The sequence below is a fragment of the Muntiacus reevesi genome, chromosome 10 (genome assembly GCF_963930625.1).
Source record: "Muntiacus reevesi chromosome 10, mMunRee1.1, whole genome shotgun sequence".
In the NCBI taxonomy this organism is placed as follows: Eukaryota; Metazoa; Chordata; class Mammalia; order Artiodactyla; family Cervidae; genus Muntiacus; species Muntiacus reevesi.
The window spans coordinates 22963854-22978458 of NC_089258.1; the positions used below are offsets into that span (position 1 = coordinate 22963854).

General features: G+C 39.1%; 1 protein-coding gene across 2 annotated transcripts in view; it reads right to left on the reverse strand.

The window, feature by feature from the left end:
- PGAP4 (post-GPI attachment to proteins GalNAc transferase 4) overlaps positions 1-14522 on the reverse strand; it is a 59160-nt gene extending 44638 nt beyond the window's left edge. Inside the window, exons 1-3 of one of the 2 annotated variants that reach the window (XR_010658391.1) lie at positions 14030-14522; positions 6195-6291; positions 5589-5645 (exon numbers count right to left, since the gene is read on the reverse strand). The gene's annotated coding sequence lies outside the window, so the exon portion shown is untranslated. Of the gene's footprint in view, positions 5646-6194; positions 6318-14029 lie in introns of those variants that run through there. The other variant, XR_010658390.1, reaches the window with a different exon arrangement.
- Positions 14523-14605: the final 83 nt, after the last annotated feature.

A 14605-nucleotide genomic window follows, 5' to 3' on the forward strand; every position in this document is an offset into this window, starting at 1 on the left:
GAGGTTCTTACACCTGCCAGGAAGTGACCTTTCTTAGTCACCTGGTGAGGTTGCTGGGAACTCTGTGAGCAAGGTATTAGTCTGTTTTTCTAAGGAAATGGCTCCATAAAGTTCATTTTAGTTCTCCGAAGTTGTCTGGTTATATCTGATTTTATGTAATTCTCAAACCTGACATTTCAGTCAAAGCCTTGGTGATATAACCAGTGCTTCCATTTGTGTCCTGTTATAAAGAAAACAGATTTTTCTTGAACTTATGCAAATAACTATACTGCCATAAAAATAAGAATACTAAGAATTTCAAATTCTGGAGGGATAAGGTAGAGAGAAAAAGATAAGTGTTTCAATTCTGCTTACAAAGGTATAATTTACCAAACTGCTTAAGGGGGAAATTTTCTTTATATCTGGAAAAGGAAGATTAAAAGACTAACATTTCAGACAGAAAGTCATAAAAATGATTGTTCAGCCCTGTGTAACTAATTCTTGTTGATTATAATTTCTGTTGACAGTTTATGAAGTCATAAAGTTTTTCCTTCAGAGTTTTGGAATGTCTTATCTGGTTCAGTGGTATTATCTGAAAGTTATCAGAAATCTGCACTTGTCAAAAGGTCTTCCATTAACCTTGAAGAGCTTCATTTTTGTAAAGGCATCAGAGTAAAAGAACAACTGTCTATAAACGACAAAAGACTTTAAGTGGCATGGTTAAAGATATGACTACAATGCAATTGAAGGGGAAAATTTTATTTTTCTGTGACATACAAAATTTTAAGATAATAACCAGAGTTATGACTGACAACATACCAGGACATATCTGAATTTTAGGAATTTCATTTAGCTTCTAGAATGTTTATATTATTTGTCCATACAGTATAACCTAGGAAAGCTTATCATTACTTATTTGACAATGTGTTCCACATTATTTAGCATATCAAATAAGCCTCATTAATTTAATATCTTTCTTTGAGATGTTTCAGGGGCCCTCTGAAACACCCCAAAGTTAGCTAGAGATCAAAAGGACTTCATTTAGAATTTGATTTGGGGAGGTTTGTCAAAGATAACAAAAGGTTTTAAAACACTTAGTCAAACAGGATCACAGCCACTGTGAAATGATAGTTAATCATTTAACCAAAATGATAATAAAAGATTTCAAAAGTAAACTACAGAAAATTATAACAGAACACTTAAAAGGTAGAGAAACTTTACAATCTATTTTCAAAACCAGATTAGTTTTCCAAGAAAACTTTGTTCACTTAACAGAGAGAAAACCAAATTCTTGATTTGTACCAGCTTACTTTTAATATTAAAACATTCACTCGCTTAAATTTATTACAATGTTCTCCAGGTCTCATCACATGCAAAACTCTTCTTAGAGATTCTTTTCAACACATCTATAACTTCCTGTTTCTACCTTCATATTTTTGCCCCAAGATTTCCCATTTTCTCTATTTTTTTTAAACCTCTCTTAGGACAAAACTACTTCTTTTCCCTTAACAATATACATTACAATCCTTTTACTTTTTTTTCACCTTGCATATGATGATGCTTTCCTTATCAATATTAGTAGTTCCAGTTATATGTAGTAATCAGAATTCTCAACCTTACAACCTCTAACCTCTAGACAAAACCAAGAAGCAAGCAATTGTGAACTGTCATGCTAGCATCTACAGATTTGCAAACTTATCAAAATATTCTACAATCTCCAGAAACGAAGATTTTCTCATAGCATTATTTCTCTCCTATATGTGGTATACATGTTCAATAAACCCAAACATCTTTGTTTTTTTAACTTTAAAAGAGGATGAAAGTAGGTAAATTTAGACATGTTCAACAATTAATGTTTCATTACTTTATCTTATTTGGAAATGATCTAGATATTCAATAAACTTCCATCATTTAGCATACTTTAGAAAAACTCTAGTTTTAAATTACTAAAAAGATTTGGAGAAACTATTTACATAGACATACTGTAAAATAAAACTTTTTTTAAAGACCTCAGAAAGATTTTTAAAACTTGAAGAAACACTGGTTTATAACACTGTAGAAGTTTTATGTGTACAATATTATGTTTTATCTTTTGTATACACTACAGTGGTACCTACCACAAAAAGTTTTCATTTATCATCATACAGTTGTTTGGTCCCTTTTACCCATTTCACCCTTTCCCAATACTCCTCCCCTCTGGTGACCAGTACTTTGGTCTTATTAGCTACGTGTTTGCTTTGCTTTCGTTTTACTTTTATATTCCACATATGAGTGAAATCATACAGGATGTGTCTTTCTCTGACTTATTTCACTTAGCATAATCTCCTCAAAGTCCATCCATGTTGTAGTAAATGGCAGGATCTCATCTTTTTTTTAATAGCTGAGTAGCATTCTATTGTATATATACATACCACATCTTTTTTTCCCTCATGAATGCTGTGTTTTTGAGATAGAATTAATGTCATAAAATCCAGTCTTTTAAAGCGTACATTTCAGCGCATGTGTGCATAGTCATGTTTGACTCTGCAACAAAACGGCCTGTAGCCCACCAGGTTCCTCTGTCCATGGGATTTTCCAGGCAAGAATACTGGAGTGGGTTGCCATTTGCTTCTTCAGGGGATCTTACCACCCTAGGGATTGAGCCCACATCTCTTGTGTCTCCTGCATTGGCAGACGGATTCTTTACCACCAGTACCACCTGGGAAGCCCAGTGCCTTTCAGTGGTTTGGAGTATTCTAACAGAGTTGTTACCATCGCCACTGCTAGTCCTATCAACCAAAGGAGAAGCTGTGTGTCCGCTAGCAGTCACTGCCCGTTTCTCACGTGGTCCCTGGCAACTGCTGGTGAACTCTCTATCGATGTGCCTACTCTGGATATTTCATAGAAACGGAGTCATTACTCTACATCAGGCTTCCTCTGAAACTGTGGGTAAGATACATTTCACCGGCCTTCTCTCATCAGGTGTTAAGATTTCCACGTCCTCTAAACAGCATATAACCTAAACACCAAGGGACTTGACTGGTGGTCTGGTGTTTAAGCCTCCATGCTCCCAATGCTGGGGGCCTGGGTTCTATCCCTAGTTAGGGAACTAGATCTCACATGCTGCAACTAAAAGATCCTGCATACCTCAACAAAGATTAGAGAGAGAAATATAATAATATTAAAAAAACAAAGATACTTGCCCGAGTTGCTTTCCAGGAACTTGGAGTCAGCGGCATCCAGGTTGAGCTGAGCCAAGAGTCAGGCATGTCTAGTTTGTGCTATGCTGGTTAGGACTAGATAGGACTATTACCCTTGAACTGGGCACACATGGGCATCTGCACTTGTGACCTTTTGAACTTGCAGAGGCCTGTAGCTTAGTTACACCTGAGTAGATCGACAATTATCACATCTTTTCCAATTACCTTTCTCCACTCTCCAAGCCTCAGACAACCCTGATTCTTTTTTCTTTATCTCATAAACACCTGAGCTCCTTGCCTTCTTGGAGCAGATTCTGAGACTTGTTCTCCCATCTCCTTGCTTTGTTGCAAACTTGACGTCTCACTGATACACCACATCTTGTTTATTCATTCATTTAATGGGCATGTAAGTTGTTTCCATATCTAGGCTATCGTATATAATACTGTGATGAACATGGGATGTGTATATTTTTTTGAATTAGTGTTTTTTATTCTCTAGATAAATACTCAGAAGTGGAACAGTTGGATCATATCATAGTTCTATTCTCTTTTTAAATTGAAATAGAGCTGATTCATTCTCATGTTAGTTTTAGGTATATGGCAAAGTGATTCAATTTATCTGTATATATGTATATCATTATTTTCCATTATAAGTTACATATTATATAAATATATAATTATTTTCCAGTTAGGTTATCACAAAATATTTAATATAATTCTCTATGCTGTGCAAATTCTTGCTGCTTATCTATTTTATGTATAGTATCCATTAATCCTGTACTCCTATTAATAATTATTCCACCCCTCCTTCCTCTTTGGTAATGGTAATTTGCTGCCTATGAGACTGTTTCTATTTTATATATATTCATTTGTATTATTTTTTAGATTCTACATATAAGTGATATCATATATTTGCCTTTGTTTTACTTCACTAAATTTAATATTCTCTAGGCCCATCCCCGTTGCTGTAAATGGGAATATTTCACTTTTTTATGGTTAAGTAAAATTCCATTGTACATATATACCACATCTTCTTAAGCCAATCATCTGTTGATGGGCATAATTTCTTAAAGCATGCACCCATACAAGAATACTGGAGTGGGTTGCCATTTCCTTCTCCAGGGGATCTTCCTGACTCAGGGATCCAACCTGTGTCTACTGCTTGACAGGCAAATTCTATACCACTGAGCCACGAGGAAAGCCCCCAAAAAACTCTTACCCGACTTGCATTTAATTTACTTATGAAAATACCATTATACCAAATTACTTTTCTTGCTGAAAACTTTTGTAACAGAAAACATAAATTTGACTTTTAGTAAACCTAGGTACAATAGGAGTTTTACATTTAAGGCTGTCAACTCTAAAGAGAGACTTATTTCATTTAAAAAAAATTCTCTACTTCTTCCTTTTTTAAAAAATGTTTTGCTGCACTGTGCAGCATGCAGGATCTTAGTTTTCCAACCAGGCATTGAACCCACACCCCTTGCACTGGGAGCTCAAGAGTCTTAACCACTGGACTGCCAAGGAAGTCCCAGGCCTATTTCATCAAATCAACAAACTCATTTTTATTCACTGAAGATTAATCCTAAAGCACATGTTCTTAAAAAATTTTGCCTTAGTTTCTATCGCATTCAGAAATATTTAAAGGCACTTATTTTAAAGCCAATTAAAAAAAGCTCTTTGTGAATTAGATTTTGTGGGATGGATGGAGGCTTTTCAGTTGGTTTGGTAGGATACAACTACTATTGAAAACCGTGTGGTTGGACAGTTTTAAGCTTCTCTAGGTATGAGCCGAGGGTCATTTCAGCTCTTGTACGTCTCAGTTTTTCCCTCTGGCAGTCTAAAATTGCTGTGGGTGCTTGGAGTTCTTGATGGCCAATCCTTATGTGCATCTGTGTGTGTCCCTGGATAAGTGAGTTTTTAATTAGTGAGTGGGCTTCCCTATGCACTGCTGCATAGTATGAAGACTATACCATTCTTACAAGTTTCTCAGTTCTCTCAAAAAGCTGTAACCAATTTGGAGGAGCTTTTTATCATTTCTTTTCAGAACTTGAAGCTCTTATATGGTATCTTCACTTTTAGTTTGACAAACTCTGTTAAGGTAGCCAATTTAAGGGAAAATGCTATGCCATCCCCTTAGCTGATCACCTAGTCCAAACCTTCCCAGGGTCTTTTAATTGGTCAATTTACTCTGTGTCTTTCAATGGAGAATTCAAGTCTTCCCAGTATCTTTCAACTAAGAATTCAAGGTACCTCTTTCCTGAACTGCCTAAAGTTCAAGGAAACACCACTCCTTACAGCAAAGAATTTATCAACCAAGATGAGATGTCTGAGACCCAGGAGAGACATACCCAGTTGTCTGAATTCCTGGTGGAGGTGGATGGGCACAAGGGGCCCTTGCTGGTACCAAGGCTTTGGATCCTCATAGAACTCAGTGGAAAGAGAGAAATCAGCTCTGACTCCCTTCATGGTCACCAAAACTGTCCACTGAAAGAAAAACATACAACATAAAAGTTGTGATAATTTCCGTTTTACTCAGGGAACTTACTGAGGACCATAGCCTGGGAAGCAGCCTCTCAGACAGCTCTGAGGAACTGCTCCAAGGAGACAGGGGAGAAGCCAGTAAATATATGAATTTTGGGTCTAGGAAATACATGACATCAAGCACATATCTTCATAATAGATTACTGTTAATCACAAAGAACAGATATCTGAAGTTAATGAATTTAGTGCTTTTTTATGTATGGGAAGATGCAAGAACCTGAGATCTTTGAGATTTTTTTGAGATATGCATCTTAAACTATCTAGGGACCCATTCCAAAATAAGAGAACGCTCCATCCTGTCACTGCATCTTGATTCCTCTCAGGGTGCACTGTTGCTGGGCAATGACAGTGGACTGTGACTTAACCCTTTGTATAACTGGATCATGAGTGACACCCTTGGTCCTTTTTTTGTTGTTGTTGTTCACAGAGGTTTTAGTTCAGTAAGTAAGGCATAGCTACTTAATCCATTACTGAAAGGTGAGTGTTACCTACCAGAATTATGCTTGGGAGGAAGAACAGCAAAGGGATGTCATCTGAACTGTCTTCACATTCTCCAAATAAGATCATGTGCCTCTTGCTCTGTGAACATCTTCAACAGGAAATAATACTATTATCCTGCAGTAAAAATCAAACAAACTGCAAATGTGAATGAGCTGCTTGTAAGAGGTAACACATGAGCTTAAGTTCACAATAGCCAGTATGTGCATGTGTAAGGTCAGAGTGTTTCCTGAGGTTCTGAGGAGGAGGAGAGAGAAGAGAGTTGGCTGAGTGCACAAATATCATGGAGGTGACAGGAGCAGGAATCCAGCTTTAGAGACCCTACAAGAGCTGGGATGCTGGAGTCTCAGCTGACTTCACAACTGTGCAGTAACTGTAACTGAGTGGTCAGTATTGTCAGCCTTATTCTTCCTGAGGTGGAGAAGGAATATCAATAAGGCAAGATTCCAAACATTCACAAGTTCCTGGCTATACACTACTACTATAAGAACTTCTTTTAACCAAGTACGGCCACAATCTTCAAGCTCCAGAAATTCATAACTGAATGTATCCAAATGAATGTAACTAATGTAATTAATACATGTAGTTTGTTAGTCAATGAATATTTAAATTGATATCCTATGCCAGTTATATTGATATCAATTCTCCTTTATTGATCTCAGAATAATTTAAAAGACAGAGAATAAAAAAGACTAGAAATAATAATCATGAACAATACATTACATATACAATTAAATAAAAAATAGAATTTTTCAAACTGAAGTAATGTACAGATACCCATCTAAAGGAAAATAAACTTCTCATGGACCACCTAATCCTTATACAAATTACTTTTATTATAAAGTTTGATAAAAATATATCAACATAGCCTTGGTATAAATGCCTTATGCTTATACAGCTATAAAACCAAAACATACTTACAAACAATATAAAGTCAAATAAGCTTCACCTGAACATCTGATGTGACATTTGATGCTGTTTTCCTGAAATGAAAACCCTACCTGCAATGTAAATATTGCATGATACAGATTCTTTGAACTTCAATGATCTCTTAACTCTTGACTGCTCAATGGAGAAGATGCCTGACTTCTGTCCAAATGGATTCTCCTGAGACTCCTATAAATTCCAAAGGTGGAGGGGTGGGGAGTGCTTGGAAACCTAACTGTCCCAAATTTATGCTCAGAGGGGTTGAACTGAATAAATAAGCACAATGCCCTGGACTGGGATAATGATTATTGCATTCTAAAAAAAATTTTGGGGGGCTGGATAAGAACATTTAAGCTCTACTCTTTTAGCACATTTCAATTATAAATATGGCTGAATTTTTTTCATGAAAATGAGAGTATACTAGTCATACACTCATGGTGCTTCATGTTAGTACTATAAATTTAGATACATTTTCCATTGTGAAGCTGTACCATTATTTAGCCAGCCATTCTTGATAAGTACCATAAAATAAAACATCCAATCCTGCTTTTTTTCATTCCAGGTTCACAAAGTAGTTCTCTGATTATCTATGGATGCACACACCAGCTACAGGAAGAGAAATTAATAACCAGAGAATGAAAATTATCATCTTATTGAAACAATCAACAAAAGAGCATTCTGGCTAGAATATTACACAGAAGTCTGGAAATGAGTGCTTTCTTTAGTTCTGATCACCTGTAGGGATTCTAAAACTCTAGTCGGCTTTGTGTTTGCCCCAGAATAGGAAGTAAGGTGACTTCACCTGCACACCACCTGGGGAGATAGCTTTATGTTAAGCAACTAGCGTTCCTTAGCGGCTGTCTCCTTCTTGCGTTACATTTCAAGTTTTAACACTACCTTCATTGTCAGAGTTGGTGGGTTTCAGCAGCAAAAGCCTGGGACATGAACTGGAAAATCTTAATCAAAGGAACAGAGATTTGAATTGGCCCTTAATAGACAGATACAATTTAGATAGGTGACCCAGATGGCGATTAATAAGTGAGAGCCATATAACACAAGCAAATTCAGCTGTCACCTTCTGAAAGACAGTATACAATGTTGATGGCATGGACTGAAAATACACATAGTAGGATAATACCTGTGGTGGGAAAAAAATACATGAGAGAGGGAATCTTCAGTGTCACCACTCTCTTCAAAACATAATGAGATAAGAAAAGGGATAAAAGGGGTACACATACTGAAAAGGAAAAAAGACAACTATGGTTATTTTTTGGCTGCGTGGTGTGTGGGATCTCAGTTCCCTGACCAGGGATCGAACCCGGGTCACAGTAGTGAAAGCCCGGAATTCTAACCACTTGGCCACCAAGGTATTCCCCAAGACAGCTCTTATTTGCAGGTTATATGATTTTTCTCCACCCAAAAAAGGAATCCAAGAGAACAAGAGTTTTATACTACTAAGTCAAAAGCAATATATATTTATATACATTCAGCTTGTCCTACATAGCACTTATAAACAGTTGGAAAATATAATTTAAAAGCCTTATTCTTAACACCAACAAAACCTATGGACTATCTAGATATAAACTTAGTAACAAGAAAGAGATCCAAGAAGAAAAACATGAAATTTTACTGAAACATAAAATTAGACTTGAGAAAAGTGAAGAGATAGGTACCTGGTTGAGATGACTAAATACTAGAAAGTAGTCATTTCTTTCTAAATTAGTCTATAAATACAATGTACTATATCAAACTCTCAATTGGATTTTGTCTGTTAAATTTACAGATGGCTCTGATTCCCTGCTCCTGCTATAGATCCCATTTCCAAATACTATCACACTGGGGGACACATGTGAGTTTGCGAGGGGGAGCAGAATTCAGTCCCTAACACTGGGTTATTAAAGTGTTAAAATGGGCTCTTCCATTTTTCTCTCTGCAGGAATAAAAAGAGCCATAATTTCAGTGTAAAATAATTTCCTTACAAACCATCATCAAAGGGGTTAAGGGAGTGTCTACCTGCTAGGAGTAGGACCACTTTTCAGCAAGACTCCTCCCTTTCTTTTGCAGAAGTCAAGTGGGAGCCCCAGACCTGTGTCTCTTGCTAAGTTGCTTCAGTTGTGTCTGACTCTTTGCGACCCTATGGGCTATAGCCCACGAGGTTCCTCTGTCCATGGGATTCTCCAGGCAAGACTTCTGGAGTGGTTGCTATGTCCTTAGTGAGACTCTAAAGTGACATTTTTTCAGCTCTCACAGCTCTGGGTCCTCCAGACTGATTACCCTTACCCTTGGCTCAATCAGTGGATACGGTGGTGTGCCGCCAACGTTTCCCCCTCCCCCTATTAGAACCAAAGAACTCATTTCCCCCAGCTGCTGGCAGTGCTGGACCTCGACAGCAGTGAGTTGAGTTCCCCTCCAGAGGCTGCACTTAGTTGAAGGAAGCCAAACCTGGTTCAAGCTCCTGCCCTCTTCCCCCGTATCCATCTCCAATGACTGACTGATGAGGGGCAGAAAAGCCTGGCCTCCCTGACTCAATTCAGGGCAACTCTGAAAGGCTTTCCCAGTTCTAGAGCTACCCATCATATTAGTGGAGGACTCTGGAGTGACAGCAACATAGTCCAACTTCTTCGTCTCCCTCATCCTGCTTCCTTCACTTCCCTTAGGTACTAAACCTCTTGCACACAAATCTCCATCTCAGATTCTTTTTCCTGAGGACTTCAATAAGGAGCAATCTCTTATTCCTAGTTGGCTTTGCCTGTGCCCTTTATGTATCCTTCCTTCACCTCTCTGCATTCTTTGAAACTCTAAGTATCTTCTGGAATTCCAGGTCAATCAGCAAAAAAAATCTTGATACAAAGGCAGAGACAGACAATTTTCCTTCAGTCCCTTGGATGTTAGAAGAATTATATCTAGTTTACTTGTATGGGGAGGGGTCTCTAATAGGCACCCAACCTTAATAGTTCCCGGGCTTTGTCTCCTATACCCCTTGCCCTTCAAGGCCATGAAAATCTGCACTCATATTCACCAGTTTGACTAACACCGTGCCACTGGAAATGAAAATTCCAAATCTTACCTTTGTAATATGTTCCACACCCTCACCCCGATGCCTAATGCAAGCATTTCAGTCATGCTGTTCTTCCTCCCTGAAGGTGAATTGCTAGGTACCTAGTAGTAGCGATAGGAAATAGTGGACCTACCTAGAGAGAAGTGAAGCACTACCTAGGGTGCTTCCAACTTTTCAAATTCTCAGCCTCTAATGAGGGAGTCAGAGCAAGGACTAATGTATAATGAAATCAAAATGATAAAACTATTCATAATCTAACCAGAGAATGCCACACGGTATAAAAAGACAATTTTTCTGACTGTAACATAGATCATGACTTTTTAGAAGAAGTGGAGCTTTTCTGACAACCTGTGATCATATATCAGCTCTTATGCTTCCATAGACCCTGCTGGGACTCCCTATCCTCACTCTCTGAGGATGAGAGGCCTGACTCTGCCTCCCTGGACTGAGCCACGATCATGGTCCCCAGAATTCACAAAGAGGGCTAGGCCTGGTGTGGCACAGTGGGCCAGGTGATCTGGAGAGGAGGAGGCAGGGTGTGGAGAAAGAGATGGCTGTGGCCATGGTGAATGACGATAAGGTAGGGGAGGGAGAGGACAAGAGAGGGCTGGCTTCTAAAGAACTCTCTCAGGCAGAACTGGATATTATCACTTGGAGCAGTGGTCCTCAAACATGCTCAGAGGTGGGGCATAATCTAAAAAGTAAGAACTTGCATTTTTAGAGAGCTTTTCCCCAAAGATTGTAAGATTTCACCAAGTGTAAAGCAGAAGCCATGGAATCTGTGTTTCTGTTTAACAAGTGATGTCATGCTGGATAGAATACAACTGGTCTAAAAATAGGATAAATAAGGGACTTCTAGAATCATGTTTAGCACACAAATAACCCAATCCAGAGTACACGGAATACTGGAATGCATGGAGATACCACAAAAATCTTACAGCAGAACATCTGCAGCAAGCACAGACAAGGTGGTAAACAAAAATCCAAAATATCTTAATTTTATCCTCTATGAAAGCATTAAGTCTCTGCTACTTAGTTGTTCAGATTTTTAAGAGTTAAGACACGGCCAGAGTTAATATTGTACTCTTCAAGCAAAGCTTTTGAAGAACTGGAGGTGAAAAGCACGTTGCCTGCTGCCACCTGGTGGCAGGACCATATATTTAACCAAGACTGGCAACAAGACTGAAGACGGGTCCTTGGAGAAATAGCCATTAAGCAACTTGGAAAAAAATCACTTGAAATCTTTATGACTCTGCTCCTTTTTAAAAAGGACTATTACATAAATTATCATGCTAATACAAGCAATCAAATACAAGAACTTTCAAAGGTATAAAATAGTAAATGTCCTTGTGCACGCTAAGTCGGCTTCAGTCGTGTCTGATTCTTTGCGACCCTATGGACTGTAGCCTGCCAGGCTCCTCTGTCCATGGGATTCTCCAGGCAAGAATAATGGAGTGGGTAGCCATTCTCTTCTCCAAGGGACCTTCCCGACCCAGGGATCGAACCGTAGTCTCCTGCATTACAGGCAGATTCTTTACCACGTGAGCCACCAAGGAAGCTTCCCCCCCAAAAAAATATTCTTATAGCTCAGCAAACGTTCTGCCATTTAGTAGTGAGAACCAGACATATTTTTCCAGGGTTATTCTTCTCTTCTCTTGATTACGATTGTGGGCTGGTAGTTTGTGAACTTGTGGCAGCTAATCAGAAACTGGAAACATGGTCAATGAAAGAGGTCTTGGCCATCCTCCCTTTTATCTATTCCACTTTCTCTAGGGTGAAGCTACCTCTTTGAATCAGGACAGGCTATTGGGAAGGTGTCAGATGACGGGAACTCTTGGGAAAGATAGATCTCACCAGTAGCTGGAGAATCTGGTTATCTACATGGTGAGAATTAAAAGTTTCTATAAGGTCTGCTGTCTTCTCAATACCCTCTCCAGCACTCTAGAGTGTGGGTGGAATAGGGGTGTCCTGAGTTGCCCTGGCACCATTTCCCTGTTAAAAGAATGAGAGGCCCAAAGTGGAGTCACTTGTGCTAAAAGGAAGACTTAATACCTGACCTTATGGCAGTCACAATCCTTTTCAAGAAGGTAATCCTAACTGGTCAGTGTGAAATTTTCTGGTCAGCACCAATGAGGTAAACCTTTCCATCCCTGAAAGGAAGATGAAGTAATCAGGCGCATAGATCCCCTCATCCACTATGGATAGGCTACCTAAGTTTGAAATAATCTTTGTTTTTGACTTCATGATCTTACCTTTAAAAACCTCGCCCTTTCTACAGCCTTTTGGAGCTCCCCTCTACTTGCTAAACAGGATGCTGTCCAGTTCATGAATTATTCAATAAAGCTAATTAGGTCTTTTAACATTAACTCAGTTGGAGCAACATCCCTGAGATTCTTTAGTTTTCCCATTTCTGTGTTGACTTCATTATCAAGCCGGGTAACAAGAAGGCTCCAACAGTTTCAGGCCTCACAAGAAATTCAGAAGATAAGTAAACTGCTTCAGTCCTATTATTCCAAGCAATTCAGCAAAATAAACTATCCACTGTTAAGAGCAGAACTTTGGGTTTGGGAATGGGACTTACTATATGAATTAAGACAATCCTTGAAGAGGGAGGTGAAGTCAGCTTCCTTCAAGACATGTGGAACGAAGGGGTCTAAGTGAATGTAAATAATCATATGAATAAAATCCTGGTTGTGTTCTACTAAGGTGAGAGAGAGGAAGTGGATGTTGAGTAGGCAACCAACGACATTCTCTTAGACCAGGGATTGATTTAGCACAATACAATACACATAGATAACACTCAAATGAAATTCAACTACTGTCAGGGAATCAATAACCAATAGTGGGGATCATAGCAAACAGAAATAAAATAACCACTCAGCTCTAGGCAATGTGGCCATGCAAAAATATAAACCTAGTGTTACCAGACCTTCAACATTTTCAAGAGAAGTTGGTAATCTATCTATATATTTTTTGGCCGTGCCATGTGACATATGAGATCTTAGTCCCCTGATTAGGGACTGAACCCCACATAGCCTGAATTGGAAGCATGGAGTCTTAACCACTGAACTGCCAGGGGAGTCCTAAAATATCTTAAAAGGCAGTCAGTAGTGTCCGAAATAAACAAAGCATACTTGTCGGCCAAGTACAGCCTGTGAACTTCAAGTTTACAAACTTTGGGCTAGAAACATTGCATGCCATTCAGTGGTTCTGTGCATGCAAGCTTTGCCAAGAGCAAAGCAGTCAAAGGAGGGAGGTCAGAGAGAGTCATTTCATACAATGCTTTCCCTGACAGGTCCCCAAACATGGCTCTCCGGCTTCTGCTTCACCCAATGAGTTCGTTTGGAGCCAGTTGCCTCTTTACCTCTAGTATCAGGGAACATGAACGCTTGTTTCCCACTGTTTACATTCTGACTTTACTGGGTAGTTTTTCATAACTCTGTGAGGCATACAGCTTTTCATCAATAAATTAGTTTGATTACCTTCCTATCATTAAAACACATTCAGTTTAATTGAGTGGAAAATAGCAGTTTGTTATTAACTAAAATCAATGCTTAATTAGCTTAAAATAGACGAGTGTTAAGATCAGAAACAACCTATTGATTTATGTTTATCTATTCCCTGGTCAATTTCTTGTTGAAAAGATACACAAAGGTAGTAACTATCAATCCCGTTTGCACATTAGAATCTAGTAGGGGTTGGAGGAGGGCTGGAGAAATGCTTTTTTACAAAATGTGGAAGCTCAGGCCCTACACAAGAGGGACCAAAACTCCCCAAGTGATTTTAATGTTTAGACAGAGCTGTCATACATTTCCCTGTAATAGTTACAACCTTCTAAACTTACCGAATCTCTTGAGTTTTCTCCAGAATCTTACATTTCAACAAGAAGGGGCTCACAATATTTTTCCGAGGTGTCTGAAAGTTAGTCCTTTCCCCTGGGGATTGACGGGGCCATCAGCCAATCGCCAGGCTGAGGAGAACCAATAATAGGTAACAGAACAATAGGCACTGTAAATAAAAGGTACTTAGTAAAAATAAATAAATAGAAGGTTTAAGGGCTTCCCTGGGGCTCAGCTGGTAAAGAATCCGCCTGCAATGAGGGAGACTTGGGTTCGATCCCTGGGCTGGGACGATCCCCTGGAGAAGGGAACGGCTACCCACTCCAGTATTTTGGCCTGGAGAATTCCATAGATTGTATAGTTCATGGGGTCGCAAAGGGTCGGACACGACTGAGCGATTTTCACTTTTCACAGTAAAAAAAAAAACAGGTCGCAGGAGCAATGGTTAACAAACGGGAAAAAAATCTGGGGCATTTCCTCTCACGTCAGCGAGGCCTGGACTTCGCGGCCTCCGGGTGCCCAAGAGCTGCTAAACGGGGCTTACTTCCGGAAGCGGGGCGCCCTCGATTTGCATCACTTCC